This window comes from Helianthus annuus, chromosome 6 (assembly GCF_002127325.2).
Source record: "Helianthus annuus cultivar XRQ/B chromosome 6, HanXRQr2.0-SUNRISE, whole genome shotgun sequence".
NCBI lineage: Eukaryota > Viridiplantae > Streptophyta > Magnoliopsida > Asterales > Asteraceae > Helianthus > Helianthus annuus.
In genome coordinates this window covers 77,391,536-77,405,917 of record NC_035438.2, presented here as the reverse complement: position 1 = coordinate 77,405,917, position 14,382 = coordinate 77,391,536, and positions in this window count along the sequence as shown.

The window sequence follows — 14,382 nt, the reverse complement described above, 5'->3', positions numbered from 1 at the left end:
TTTAGGTTATTTATGGTATGTTTAGATTATGATCAAGTTCCGGACTGTTCGACATCATATGAATCGGTATAGTTTCGCAGTTTGACACAAATAGTCCCTGCGATCGAACAAACTTGATTTCGACACACCAAACCTTCCAAAACTTATTTCTAAGTTATGTAAAGGTTATTTAAGGTATGTTAAGCTTATTTCACTATCCCGGAGTATTTGTCGCGTTAAACTGACTGCGTTTACACACCAGTTTGCGTATAACTTTCCAGAAAACGATTTAGAGCTTGAAATCGAACGAGAATTGATACGTGCAAACGATACACATATTTATACAAATTCCAACTATGAAATACAATATTTCATTGATTTGGTATTTGTTCGATGGTCTTGGAGGCACAGATGTCACAGTCTCCCCTACTTCAGGAAATTTCGTCCCGAAATTTAATTAGAGGAAACTTGTGAGAGTTCGAAACATGAAGTCGAAAAGATAAGACAATACTGGTTGGGTTCTGAACTTCTAGTAACTTTAATAACATTATGCTTGCAATGTAAGAGGGACACTTATATGCAAGTATATGAAGTGCCATTGGTGCGTCCACCGTACCTCCGTTACATCGTTCACATTCCATTATTGTTGCCACTATCAGTTCTTACACATGATAAATCTTACTGTGGTTTTCGTGCACTGAATTTCATAATTATGTATGCGTCCATAATTACGTAATTCCTTGCATAGTCCACACAGTGTATTTGTTTATGTGTAGGGAAGAACCAAATGAACGAACATGTGATGAGTGTGACTAGACCATCATTGAGTCCTTTAGATCAATAAATGATCTTTTAATACAGACTACCTAGAAGTCTTTCCAGCTATATCACATGTCATTCCTGACCAGATATTGAATCAATCTTTAACTAGACCACTCAAGGGGTCTTTTTCGAATTATGAAAAGGTACTTATATAATTCAAGGGTCTTAACTACCACGTAGAAGCCCATTAAGGATTTAAGGTAGCACCTTTGAATATCCTACTATGAATCCCTCATATGAAGATATGGAAGATTCTATGAGGATTTCGAAAATAATCGGATCGCACAAAACACAAAGGAGAACACATAAACACATAATCACAAAATCGCATAATTGATTAATTCGACCTTTAATTTGTTATCTTTGGACCCGGGTATTTAAAGTACGCCAGGAATCCAATCCGTGGATTTCATTTGGCAAATATTTCCAAGAGTCTAACTATGAAGATAGGAAGATCTTAATAGGAATTCGGTTTGTCCTTATTGAGTTGTAATGTACATATTAGGATGTACAAGAATCTAATCAGGGATCCATCAACGAGGATCTTTAAAATAGAGCAACCCATCGTCCCTTTTGTTTCAAGTTTAAGCTCGAATTGAAGCGGTAGCTCACGTATCAAAAAGCTTTCGTTTTCACAAGACCGTTGTGCTTGAATGACAAGTGATATCAATTAGAGTTCGAACAGAGTGAAGTTTGACTTGTTCCTTTCGACTAAGTGCATCGGCTACGATATTCGCCTTACCAGGAAGGTAGCGAATCACGCAATCGTGATCGTTCAAGAGCTTAACTCAAGTTCAGCTCCTTCTGATTGAGAATATGCTGGAGACTTGTGTGGTCTGTGAAAACCATACACTTCGTGCCATAAAGATAGTGTCTCCAGGTTTTGAGAGCAAAGACTGCAGCTCCCAATTCGAGATCATGAGTTGTATAGTTCTTTTCGTGAACTTTCAATTGTCTTGACGTATATGCTATGTCTTTACCTCAACGTATAAGAACATAATCAAGGCCTAGATTCGGCGCGTCACCAAAGACAATGAAATCATCGATTCGAGGTAGGGAATATCGATTCTTGATGGTAAGCCTATCAAGCTCACGATAATAGATACCCATTCGAAAAGATCCATCTTTCTTTTTCACAAAGAGGACAGGAGCTCCCCAAGGTGAGAAAGCTCGGACGGATGAATCCTTTTCTTAAATAACAGTGGGTTTTTAAAAGAAACGAGCATTTAGGGTTCTAGGGGAGATCACAAGTGATCATGGGAATGACAGAATCACACGAGTAGTTTGTCTTTGTGTTGACATCACAAAGTTGCATCAAACATTCATACAATTGCAGTAGTTTAAAATAAAACCACAAATTTTATTTATATAACAACCGCATTGTCTTTAAATGTTAAAAGATAACAACCAGGGGGATTATAAAATACTAATTGTTCATTGCCGCATCATCGATTGCCTCATTGATGTTAAACACTCACCCACGAGCGGGATTCACATTCGCGTTTGCGTTGACATTCGGATTCGCATTCGCGTTTACCAATCTCGGGCAATTGTTGCGGAAATGATCCTTTCTCCGCAATTGAAACACGAACCAGGTGGGAATCTTGCAGCATTCCCTTGAGCTTGTGCTGGGACCTGGGCAGCTTGATTTTGACCAAAACGACAAATGTTGGCCAAATGCCCAAATCTACCACACGTAGCACACTGTTTACAGGCCTGTTGGGCAACATGGTGACCATTACATCGAGAACAGTGAGGTGCGGTACCAGCATATGCCTTCTTTGCAGGAGGTTGAGTCGGTGGGTTCTGAGGGTTCTGAGCAGTTTGATTGGTGACAACAAAGTTTTGGGAAGCCTTGCGCTTCCTTGACTTCTTCGAAGCCTTATCCTGCTTCTCACCCTTACCCTTGTCAGAATCGGTTGACTTCTTTTTATCACCCTTGCGGGTGAGTTTACCCTTCCTGACTTGAGATTCAGTCAGGGTAGCAGACAACTCGATCGCTTGACGAACGGTAGTAGGATTAACGCCAGTCAGGATGTCCTGAATGGAGTCGGGTAAACCATCGATATACCTCTTGATTGCCTTATCCAACGGGGTAACCATCGTGGGACACAACAAACTAAGCTCCTCAAATCGATCCGTATAAGCACTGTGTTCTCCCCCGACTTGTTTCAAATCGTCAAATTCTCGTTCCAACACTCGAATCTCGTGTCGGGGACAGAACTCTCTCATCATGAGAGCTCGGAGCTCATCCCAAGTCTGTGCTAGTGCCACTTCGGCACCCCTATCACGCATCACTCCGTTCCACCACGTAAGAGCTCTCTTCTCAAATACGCTTGAAGCAAACTCAACTTTGCGCGCATTCGGACACTGCACATGTCTGAATGTGCTCTCGATACTCTCAAACCATTGCAGGAGCGCGGTTGCTCCTTGTGACCCAGAAAACTTAAGCGGCTTCGCAGAATTGAAATTCTTGAAATTACACTGAGCATTATTGTTGTTATTATTGTTGTTGTTGTTGTATAACTCGTGGATTTGGGTCACAATGCCTGGAAGCACAGCAGCCATTTGTTGAGAGACAAGGGCTGCGACTTCCTCAGCAGTATAAGTTCGAGCATCGGTTTGAGTATTGCGTCGTGGAGGCATTGTCTAAAAAGGAAACATGGGAAATGAGTGAGGTTGACAGTTGGGAAAACAAAAGAGGCATTGAAAATATCGACACAACACAAGGAAGGCGATCATTTGTTCGTTACCTCGAACAAACAAACGACACGCAGTGACCAATCAAAGTAAATGGGTTAGTATAATGTATCGCGAAGACATGCTCGCCTATAAGTGAACACTCACCCCAAGAGTTCCCAGGTAAGAGTGACTGGTCCGATAATGCGGATTTGTACGAACACTCTAGCCTTAGACAGAAAACTCAGGGTACAGGCATTCACTCTTCCAGTTTGCACGTGTTAACATTATTTAGACCCAAACTTTGACGAGATTTAGAAAATTCAGAAGGCACTTAAGCCAAAATGGATCAAACCGGAAGGGTTCAAAACCATATAACAAAGGGTTCAAAACCTAGTAATCAATCATCCAAGGATAGACGATTAATTTTCGAAGCGGATTCGTTATTGTGTTCTCGTTGTGGTTATCACCTAAGGATAGGTGACGGTATTGTTTTAAAAATTCTAAACACAAGTAAACTTGTGTTAGGGTCCTAAAGTTATAGTCTAGGTCAAAGCAATGCTAATAACCTAATTCCCTATAACCATTGGCTCTGATACCAACTTTTCTGTCACACCCCGACCACGTTAAAACAACAAATCGTGGCGGAAACGTCGGAGAGTGTTGCAACAGAATTATTGTTTCACAACCATGGTAACCAAATGTTTTGTTTTATTGAATTATTATGTAATGTATATTGTCTTTAAATCAAAATAAACAAACTACATATTTTTTATAACTGTTTTTAAATCACTAAGGCCTCGTCCAGGTCCTATGTGACACAAGCTTCCTAGTAAGCAACATCAAGCAATACCACCTGAAACATATGTAAAAAGTAAAGTCAGCAAAGAAATGCTGGCGAGTACATAGGTTTTGTGGGAGTATCGGATTCATGGCTTGTTTATATGTTGCAGTACCTCGTTAGACTACAAGAGTCAAAATACAAACCTCGTTTTGAAAAGTGTATTGCAACATAGTTTAACCAACTCAAATCAAATTGGTTACAGTTTATAAAAAATCTCGTAGCCATGATTTTTAACCCAAAAACATTTGTTTTAGTATAAAAACTTGTAAACATCTCGTAAAAACTCGTTAATAAAACTCGTATGGTTTATATCGTTTTAAAAAAAAACTCGTTGTGTGACATTGTTTCAAAATAGCTTCACCAGTGAACTAAATAATGACACGCAATGTATTATGATAGAAGCACTTATATATAAGATGTACCAGCGGCGTATCTACCATGATTCTATCATACTACACTCGTCCCATTATCTAATCACTACCCAAAAACCAATCGTTTATCCAAATCGTTTATCTCGTTGAAGTCGTCTCAAATCGTTTGACTCGTCTCAAAATCATATTCGTTTTAATAGTGAAACTACTTTTGGTCGTCTTGCTAACAACATTCAAACCTTTGTGACTCGTCTAACTCGTTTCTCGCATTAACAAACCACCAAAGGGTAAGTTAACAATAACAGATTCGGTCATTATCTACATAACCCCCACACATAACAATGGGTGTAGTCTGATAACAGGATTTGTCAGATCCTATGGTACCATAACCTAATACTGGTCGGCTTGATCAGAGCTAATGAATGTCATTTGTTATGTAAATACAACCAACAAGTCTTGTTCACCTTATTGAAATCATTATTAGTTTAGTATAAACCATCGTTTTTGAAATCCTCGTTTAAACCTTGAAATTCATTTTGTACATATGAATCACCCCAAAAACAATTGAAAACAATAAAATAGGGGAACTATGTACTCACTTGAGATTGTAGGGTATCCCTGATTTTGTGAACTATCAATGCTCGGGCAATCAAGGAATCAAGTGGTACCTAGTATCGGATCGCTAGTCAAACAATCAGACGCCTAAATCGGAAGATCGGAAAGAATGAGGTCTTGTAAACCAAATGAGTGTAGGAACTCATGTGATATGGTTTAACAAAGCCTACATTCTAAATCGGAACCTAACCTAAGTGCTTTCGACCCATCGCGGCCCATTAAGGTAGCTTACGCCACTTTAACGCGTCGTGCGCGCAGACGCGCGTTCGAGACGTCTAACTAGTCCTATGACAAGTATTATATGCCTAAACATGTTTAAATAGATTGCATAATCAGTTTAGGTGGCAAAAGTTAGGTTACATATGCTTAAAGTCCAATTATGCATGTAAAGGGCATTTTGGTAATTTGCCTAAGGCATATAATCTACCTATCATACAACTACTTAAACTCGGTGACCATAAGGTATAACCTCGGAAGGTTATTCCCTATGCAACTATGGTCACTAACCATGCTTGGTCGGATCCTAAAGATCGACCAAACAGGTCGAGTTCAAAAGTCTAAGCGGTGGTTTAGACCGCTCGACTTACGACTCTAAACAAGCACTAACTATTAGTGACGAGTTAAACATGTCAAAGCATGTTTAACCTACTGATTTGGTATCAAAATAAAGTGTTTTGATACCTAATAGTAGTCCCGTTGCAAAATGCGTGCTAAAATGCATTTTGACTGAAACTTTGACTCGTCACTACACCTAGTCAACGTGGTAATCAATTGGTATAGTCACTAAGGACTATAACCAACGTGATTACGCTCACGTTGCGAAGTTCAAACGAACTTCTCGTTGACCAACTCGTGGTCAAAACTGAAAGTCAAACTAAATTTGACTTCCAAACTAGAAAAGAAATAAAAAGAATGAAAGAATACTTACAATGGGTCCTTGCTATCTTTTCTACAAGAAAACCAAGTTCCCAAAATGATTAGAAAGCTCCAAACAATAGAGGGAGCCTTCCAAATCAGATGAAGAAGAGGAGATGAAGGAATGAGCAAATGAAATGGAAGAGAGCTTGGCTATTTATAGTTGATGCAACTCAACAAGATCACTACACATGGATTGTGTAGCCTCCAAGCAATAATCTCATCCATACACTTGTTTGATGCAGGTACAAAGCCTTGGGGAGGTGGTAACTTGCTCACCACACCAAGAATTTTGCATAACAGCCCCTGAAGTTGCAACAGAATGCTAAAAACTGATTTTTCTGGAACTGGCACACTGATGCGGCCCACCAGGGATATGGGAGGGGGCTTACGCGGGCCGCCTGACCCTCCCAGATCAGCCAAAGTTTCAAAAATTACAGTTCAGGTCCCTGCATGTGTTTTAAGCCCATTTCAGCCCCTTTTGACCCCCGTTAATCCATTTTCAAGGCTCTAAAAGGTCCATAAAGTTTAGAGGACTCAAGATATGCTTGGAACACTTTCGGATGTCAGCTCGTTTGGTCGTACGATCGCGTTGTTCGTTAAATTATGACGAAACTCAGACGGACGCGAAAACGATCCAAATTAAGCGACGAAAGGAATTTTTGCATGTCGATCACTAAAATAAAAATATTTTAGTGTGTACAAAAATTTTGGATGTCCAGATGTAGTCAGAACGTAAGATATGCGCGAAAATGCAACCTTACGTCGTTTTTGACACTATTAGTCCCTGTAAGATCAAATAAGCATGTTTTCGCACACCGAACCCCTCAAAGCTTATTTCTAAGCTATGTTTAGGTTATTTATGGTATGTTTAGCTTATGATCAAGTTCTGGACTGTTCGACATCATACGAATCGGTATAGTTTAGCAGTTTGACACAAATAGTCCCTGCGATCGAACAAACTTGATTTCGACACACCAGACCTTCCAAAACTTATTTCTAAGTAATGTAAAGGTTATTTAAGGTATGTTAAGCTTATTTCACTATCCCGGAGTGTTTGTCGCGTTAAACTGACTGCGTTTACACACCAGTTTGCGTATAACTTTCCAGAAAACGATTTAGAGCTTGAAATCGAACGAGAATTGATATGTGCAAACGATACACATATTTATACAAATTCGAACTATGAAATACAATATTTCATTGATTTGGTATTTGTTCGATGGTCTTGGAGGCACAGATGTCACACGTTATAACAGATCTAATGCCTTCATCCCACCTCTTAGATTATATTCTATACATATATCGTATAACATTTAGTTCTTGTTTTGTTATCGCAACAAAACTACTATTTCATAATCACATATATACACTTAACTCCAAAGTTAACATCATTCTATGTTTCCTATAGTTATTTGTACTATACGTACCCTTACGTTAACTTCAACTCACCTCATTCATTCTACATTACTATTCCTATCAATTCATGCATTACTTAATTTGCCTAAGCAAGCGTATCATGCAGGTTCTTCATACAAGAGTTTAACCAATACTCGAAATTTTCTCTCAAAACTCTTAAGATCCAGTTCTTAGTGATATAGTTCTTGTCACACCCCGACTACGTAAAACAACAAAACGTGGCGGAAACGTCGGGGATTGTTGTAACAGAATCATTGTTTGACAACCATGGAATAAATAATTTTGTTTTATTGAATAAATGAACTCATTGCTTTAATACAAATCAAATTAATACAAATATTGTCTTTCAAATTTTAAAGTCGCTAAGGCACGAGTCCATCCTAAGTGTAGCATGTATCAACAATCATCACAAAGTAGCCCCTAAAACATGTGTAAAAATAGGTACGTCAGCATAAAAATGCCTGTGAGATACATATGTTTTATTGATTTAGGATTCATGACTTATAAGTTTAAAGAAAAATGTTTAAGAAAAAGTAGTCATGATCCTTGAAAAAAGGTTGTCTTTTATAAATCATTTATAAGAAATCAGATGATATAAAATAATATTACATAGGAAATTAAATAAGTAAGTAGAATAAGTTTGTATAAAAATATATTGTTTGAAAAACAATATTTTGATAAAAAGGTTTATAGTATATATAAAAATATACTTTGATTTAAGAAAGTCGAATAAATAATATATTAGAATATATCTCAGTTCCAAAACCGTTAACCCAAGTGTACTAAATAACGCCACGGTATGTAATGCGATGAAAACACTTATATATAAGAAGTACCAGCGGCGTATCTACCATGTTTTCATCACATTACACCCGTCCCGTTATCTAAACACTAACCAAAAACTAGTCATTAAATAAATAGTATATTAACCATACTTTAGTTGGTAAAATAAATAAGTTTTCAGTAGTATATCAAAAGTATACTTTGGATTTATAAATAACATATTAAACTATGTTTTGGTTTGAAAATAACATACTAAAACTATGCTTTGGATTTTGAAGATAACATATCAAACTATGTTTTAATGATTAACAAAATATATGTTGGTTTTTGTACAATATCCCATATGAGAGCATATCAAACTATACTTTTGGGAGTATAACTTAATATACAAAAATAATGTGATTTAAGAATTCATTCAGACCTAGTGTATCAAAATAACCTTTGAGACTATAGAAATACCACAAAGGCAATCCCTATTTGGATGGAGCAACAAATTGGTTTCAGACATTCCATGACAACAGGAATGGGGTGTCAAATCCTATAGCGCTATATCATACTACCAACCGGTCTGGTGAACAAAAATAAGTACTATTCCAACAATTAATTTCATAATCTTTGAAAAATCAGTGTTTAAACCATAGATAGTCATTTAGTTTGTCAAAAGATAAGTACTAACATGTATAATCAATTATACTTTGAAATCATGAAAATAACAGATAGGTACACATGCTTCACCCCAAAACAGTTGAAAACAGTAAAAGAGGGGACTATGTACTCACTTGAGAGTGCTTAGAAGTCTTGAGCAACTACCAAGCAAGCTAGAGGAGTCCCGGGATCAAACGACACCTAGTATAGATAACTACGTAAATAAACCGGACCTAAATCGGGAGATCGGATAGTTTGAGGTCTCGTAAACCAAATGAGTGTGGGAACTCATATGATATGGTTTAACAAGGCCTACATACTAAAATGAAACCTATCCTAAGTGCTTACGACCTATCACGACCCGTTTAGGTAGCTTGCGCTACTTTAACGCGTCGTTTGCGTAAAATGCGACCGAGACATCTAACTAGCCCTATGACAAGTATTATATGCCAAAACATGTTTAAATATGTTACATAATCAGTTATGTGACAAAAATTTAGGTTACATATGCTTAATTACCAATTATGTATGAAAAGGGCATTTTGGTAATTTACTTAAGGCATATAAACTACTTATCATACAACTACTTAAACGAAGTAACCATAAGGTATAACCTCGGAAGGTTATTCCCTATACAACTATGGTCACTAAACATGTTTGGTTGGATCCTAATGATCGACCAAACGGGTCGGGTTCGAAAGTATAAGCGATTGTTTAGATCGCTTACCTTACGACCCTACATAAGCACTAATCTAAAAAGTGACGAGCTAAACATGCTAGAACATGTTTAGTTAAGTTAGAAAACAAGTTTGGTATTAAAACAAACGGTTTTAATACCCTAGAGTAGTTTGGTTACAAAATACGCGAGAAAACGCATTTTGGCCGAAACTACGACTCGTCACTGAGCCTAGATAACGTGGTAATCAGTAGGTATAGTCACTAGGGACTATAACCATCGTGATTACGCTCACGTTATGAAGTTCAAACGAACTTCGCATTGACCATAAACTGGTCAATGCAGAAAGTCAAACGCAGTTTGACTTTAACAATAAAAACGAATGAAAAACGCGAAAGAATACTTACAGAAGGTCCCCGCAAGATTTGAACCCGATTCTCTCTCAGGTAGGAAGCATATACTTCCACTTAGAGAGCTTGAATCAGATTCAAATGTGAGGAATGAATGAAAACATGGTGGGTATTTATAGGAAATCTAGAACCGTTAGGATCGTTCATCGTAAAACGAGCTTCGATCTCATCCGTACACATGTGCCCATGGTTTTGTGAAACCATGGGAGCCCATAGTTTCACTAAAACCATGTGCAAATGAGGGGAACAGCTGGAAAAAGCTGGAATTTAGATTTTTCATTTTGGTCCCTTCCTAAGATAACTATGGCAGAATGTCAATTTTGGTCCCTGAACTTCAGAAACATGCGTTTCGGCTCATTTTTGACACGTTTAAGCCCCGTTAACCTCATTTCAAAGATATAAAATGAAGTTAAAGTATAGGGAACTCAAAACATGTTCAAAAATATGTCGGATGTTGGTTCGTTTGGTCGTACGGTTGTGTTGTTCAGTTAATTACGACGGAAGTCGTAACGAACGCAAAAACGATCCAAATCAAGCGACGAATGGAATTTTCTTATGCCAAACACTAAAATAAAATACTTTAATGCTTACATAAATTTTTGGATGTCCGGATATATTCAGAAAGTAAGATATGCGCGAAAATGCAAACTTATGCACTTTTTGTCGCTTTTAGTCCCTAAATGACCAAAAGTTTATTTTTGCGCACCAAACACATCAAAGCCTATTTCTAAGCTATGTAAAGGATATTTAGGGCATATTTAACTTATGATCAAGTTCCGTAATGTTCGTTACTATACGAATCGGTATAGTTTCGCAGTTTGACACAATTAGTCCCTGCGATCGAACAAACTTGATTTCAACACACCAAACCATTCAAAACTTATTTCTAAGTTATGTGGAGGTTATTTAAGGTATGTTAAGCCTATTTCGCTATTCCGGAGTGTTTGTTGCATTAAACTGGTTATATTTACGCATTAGGGCGCGTATAACCTTCCAGAAAGCGATTTAGAGCTTGAAATCGGACAAGAATTGATATGTGCAAACGATGCACATATTTTTACAAATCCCAAGTATGAAATACAATATTTCATTGATTTGGTATTTGTTTGATGGTTGAAGTGACACAGGTGTCACAGTCTCCCCTACTTTAGGAAATTTCGTCCCGAAATTTAATTATAGAGGAAACTTGTGAAGACAGCTGTGACGGTTTCGCTTTCAAATAAATCCATTGTACCCTTAAGTAAAACTCTGGGCCATGTTGGGATTCTTAGCGAAATTGTCTACTATCATAGTGAAGTCCTTGTAGTAACAAAACCTGGAGTTTCGAACTATGGACAGAAGAACGTTTCTCATGAAGACTTATCATAGGAAACTTGTGTGTGCTTGAAATCAGAATTTGGGGAGTGTAAGATAAAATGACATCGGTCAAGGTCCAAGACTTCTCCCGTATCATTATTCTTGTCACTATAGGTCTTAACACATAACAAAACTTCCTGTGGTTTCTGTGCACTGAACTCCATAATTGTGTAGGCCTCCATAATTACGTAATTCCTTGCACAGTCCGCACAATTCATTTCATAATGCGTATGGAAAAAAATCAATTAAATAAACATGAAGCGATTTGACTAGACCACCAAAGGATCTTTTTAACTAGATCAATGAACGATCTTTTTAACTAGATCAACACATGATCTCCTTAACTAGACCGTTGTACGATCTCCTTAAATAGACCACTTTAAGGGATATTTTCAATTATATCATCACATGATATTTCTAACCAGATTTTCAAATCAATCTGTTTAACTAGACCACTCAAGGGGTCCAATTATAGTGTAGTACTTTAAAACCCAAGGGACTTTACTACAACGTAGAAGTCCATTAAGGATTTAAGATAGTACCTTTGGATACCCTACTATGAATCCCTCATTTGAGATATGGAAGATTCTACGAGGATTTGGATGGATCACACAAAACATATAAGAGAACATATAAGCACATAATCACATAATTAGTTAACTTGATCTTTAATTTGTTATCTTTGGACACGGATAACTAAAGCACACCAGGAAATCCAATCCGTGGATTTCATTTGGCACTTTAATCATTTTAAGAATCTATCTATGGAGATAGAAGGATCTTCAACAGGAGTTTGGCTTTGTTTCTTAAAAGAAACGAGCGTTTAAGGTTCTTGGAGAGATCACAGGTGATCATAATAATGACAAGACCACACGAGTAGTTTGTCTTAGTGTTGTTATCATAAGATCCTATCAAAACATTCACACAATCGCATCAGTTTTGCAGAAATAAAAATAACAAATCTTTATTTATGTAACAACCGAATTGTCTTGAAATGTCAAAAGATAACAACCAAAGGAAATAACAAAACACTAATTATTCACTGCTGCATCATTGTTTACGTTTGCCTCATTGTTGTTAAATGATCGTCCACGCGCTGGAGGTATGTTAACAAGTTTTGGGCAATTGTTTCTGTAGTGAGTAAGGTCACCACAGTTATAACATGACCCCGGTGGGAACCGTGCTTGAACAGCAGCAGGGTTTGCAGCAGCTTGATTTGCATAACGGCAGACGTTGATCAAATGTCCCAACCGCCCACAGTGGGTACATTTGTGACACTGCTCCTGCTCCAGATGATGACGGTTGCACTTGTTGCACAAAGGTGCGGTACCAACATAGTTTTGCCTTTTGCGAGGTTGTGCTGACTGGTTTGGTGCAACCTGTTTCTCTTGAGCAGTGATGGCGCAGTTTTGAGAAGCCTTACGCTTCTTCTTCTTGGATCCTTCAACCTGCTTTTCCTTTGGCTCAGCTGGAGCAGTCTTGTCGGGTGGTCTTGGGTCGCCTTTTCGAAAAAGCTTTTTCTTCATGATGTGGGATTCAGTCAGAGTGGCAGATAATTCAATGGCTTGTCTAATAGTAGTAGGGTTGCTGCCAGTAACAATATCCTGAACTAGGTCAGGAAGACCATCAATATATTTCTCAATCGCCTTATCCACAGGTGTAACCATAGCAGGACATAGCAGGCTCAATTCCTCATAGCAGTCAGTATAGGCGCGATGCTCACCGCTGTCTTGCTTCAGGTCATCAAATTCCCTTTCTAAAGCCCTCAATTCATGACGAGGACAAAACTCCCTCATCATAAGAGCCCTAAGCTCAGCCCAAGTTTGTGCTAATGCGACCTCAGCACCACGATCCCTCATAATTCCGTTCCGCCATGTGAGAGCCCTCTTCTGAAACACACTGGATGCAAACTCGACTTTCCGATTGTCTGGACATTGAACATGATGAAATGTATTTTCGATGCTTTCGAACCACTGTAGGAGCCCAGTTGCTCCTTCAGAACCGCTAAACTTGAGGGGGTTAGCTAAATTGAAACTTTTGAAATTGCAGGGAGCATTCTGGTTGTTATTGGCTTGGTTCACTTGAGCTATAATGTTTGGGAGTGCGGCAGCCATGTGTTGTGCCAGAATATCTGCCATTTCGGCATTTGAGAGCGGATTTTCGCGTCGAGGAGGCATTCTAAAAGGGGAAATAGAAAGGAAAACAAGTGAAAGGATTAGACAAAAAGAATGAGATGAGACAAAATTGATGAAAGCAAATATGGTGGTCATTTGTTTGTTACTACAAAGCAACAAACGACATATGATGATTAATCAAAGTAAATGGGTCAAAAATAATGTATCGCGAAGACATGCTCGCCTTTAAGGGGACACTCACCCCAAGAGTTCCCAGGTAAGAGTGACTGGTCCGATACTGCGGATTTGTACGAACACTCTAGCCTTAGACAGAAAACTCAGGGTACAGGCATCCACCCTTCCAGTTTGCACGTGTTCACATTATTTAGACCAAACTTTGACAGGATTTTGAAAACTTAAAGGGTACAAAACCATATAATAAATCATCCTAGAACAGATGATTAGTTTTCAAAGCGGGATAGAAATTTGTGTTCTTATTGTGGTTGTCACCTAAGAATAAGTGACGGTATTGTTTTAAAACTAAACACAAGATAACTTGTGTTAGGGTCCTAGGAAGGTTATAGTCTAGGTCAAATCATTACTAATAACCTAATTCCCTATAACCATTGGCTCTGATACCAACTTTTCTGTCACACCCCGACCACATAAAACAACAAAACGTGGCGGAAACGTCGGGAGTGTTGTAGCAGAATCATTGTTTCACAACCATGGAATAAATAATTTTGTTTTATTG